This window comes from Priapulus caudatus, unplaced genomic scaffold, assembly GCF_000485595.1.
Source record: "Priapulus caudatus unplaced genomic scaffold, Priapulus_caudatus-5.0.1 Scaffold351, whole genome shotgun sequence".
Lineage (NCBI taxonomy): Eukaryota > Metazoa > Priapulida > Priapulimorpha > Priapulimorphida > Priapulidae > Priapulus > Priapulus caudatus.
The window spans coordinates 109,634-112,027 of NW_014577412.1; positions in this window are offsets into that span (position 1 = coordinate 109,634).

Below are 2,394 nucleotides of genomic sequence, written 5' to 3' on the forward strand. Positions count from 1 at the left end.
AGTCGAGGGCATGAACTCCCTCAACGCATAGATTCGGCGCACATGAACCAAAACCTTGTTCACAGTCTAGAGACATCGAGTTTGCGGCGAATACTCCAGTGTTTTTATGACCGCGAGTACCATAAGTTATAATGTCGCAGTGTTATCGTGTGGAGTGGAGGGCGACCAGTGATACCTGACACGCACGTAATCAAAGCTTGTATACTAGGTTGTTACTCACTGCTAGTAAATAAGCGGACCACCATTTGTTGAAACCACAAATTTGTTGCACATGTTTACCCATCCAGTCCCCACTGAGGTCCCAGTCAGAACAAAGTTGCCCATTTTTGCCCAGGTGGGACCCACTTAGAACCAACATTCTATTTTATGGGCCCCATTTGCCCAGCCTAAAACCCATATGGGGTCCACTTTTTTGCTAGCTGGGCGCCCACGACGACGGCCATGCCCACGACCACGTCCTCTCTGATTAGGAACTACATGTAGTATGATGTCATGGTTGCTTGATGAATCCGATTGCTCTGACTCACTTACACCATGCGTACCTCGTGGGCGACTTGGTGATTGTGCATGCGTGTGCGCAGCATGGCCACGTGTGGGCGTCCTGCCCCTAGCTACTGGTCGTACTACTGTTTGGCCTCGACCACGACTCGGCGGTCTACCTTGACGTGGGAGTTGTGGTTGTAAATGTAGTGGAGCTGGAGGAGGTGGTTGTACTACTGGCACTGCTGATGGTGTGCATTTGATGCTATTAAAGAAATGCTGCATTGATCATTGCTAGATTGAGCATTTCTCCTTGCAATCTATCCCGACATGTGACACCACCCTCCAGCCAATCCCCATGGAAACAAGCAAGACGACCCTGGAGCAGGTTTTAGTTGTAAAAAAAATTCATTGAAATGAACAATTTCAATTTAATCGTGCAAGCGTGACTAATCCGAGCTTCATACACATTATGTAAAGCGATTATCATTTGAAGGAGGTTTTTGTCAGGTGATATAAACAACAATTGAAATCGAATCCAAGTCATGTAAATTGCACGAATCGTCTTTTGTCCACACTCATTGAAGGAAATTGCAGTTTCATAAAGTAATTTCTTCGATCGTAACGATTGTTTTTATAACACGTCTAGATACGTGTATTTCACTTGACCGTATTGTATCAATAGTTTTGATGATTGATTGGTGAATTGACCATTAACATGAGTCCAAATGTGAGGTCATGATTTTATGTGAACTGAAAAAGTAGTTCAAATTACATTTATTGAGCAAATATGACTTCGAGTTAATCTCTTTGTTCAACATGTCAGTTGGAAGTGATTATATTTGAAATGACTGTATAGGAATTGTACATTATCATCGTCGGTATGCACCTATTACAATGAAAGTAAAGATTAGTGGACTTCGTGCAGATGCAACAATCTGTTCATTTTGATGATATATGTATAGAGTGGACTCGTTATAAAGAACACTGATATATGTATAACATAGTTTCGTTGTAAGAGTCTTTTTCGTGGTTGGTAGGCTCGTCAGTTATTTATTGACATTTTTAGTAACGTTGATATAACAACATTGTAAGATAACAAAGTAATTTCACTGCTCCCAACCAGTTTGTTATAAGGAGTCCACTGAAGATGTAATATTTGTTTGTAGTCGATATATATGCTTGCTTATTATAGATGCTGTATATATATGCATTATATATGCATGGTATATAGCGATTTAGTTATTAAGATAGGAGTCCTTAGATAGGAGTTTCCTTCTTGCTGATTGCAAGAAATTGTGGGATTTTTTATGGTAAAACTTGGTATACATTTCCCATATATTGTTTATTACTTGTTACTTCTTTGAACAGCAATATTGTTTCGTGATAAATAAATTGCAATACTGAATATACATAGTATTTGTGTGTGTATTTGTAGCTGTCATGGGAGCAAGGCTTGATATTTGCACCCATGCATATATCTTGAAACGTCAACCCCTTAGGGTGCAATTGTTACCCAATATGCTGGGAAAAGGCACCCTATACTGGGGTGTAATTTTCAACCCTATACAGGGGTGCAATTTGCAACCCCATGGGGTGCAGAAATGCACCCTGTAGTGGGGTGGAATTTTGCAACCTATACAGGGCTGTAAAACTCCAACCCCATGGGGTGTAGCTATTGTAGGAACCCCTAGGGGTGTAAATCTCAATAGAAACTGTGTTAAATGAGTTGTCCAATCGTAATCAGCTCATATTTCGCAGCTAAGCTCCCCTCTACCTTGCGAAGTTCACGAGTTAGTTCGGAATTCTATAGTTAGTGGCGTGTATGTTGCAGTGTTGAAGTGTTAGCACAAGTAACACTTAAAGAACAAAGAGATGTAGAAGTTTGCAGTTCTTTGCGTTTCAGTGTCAAAA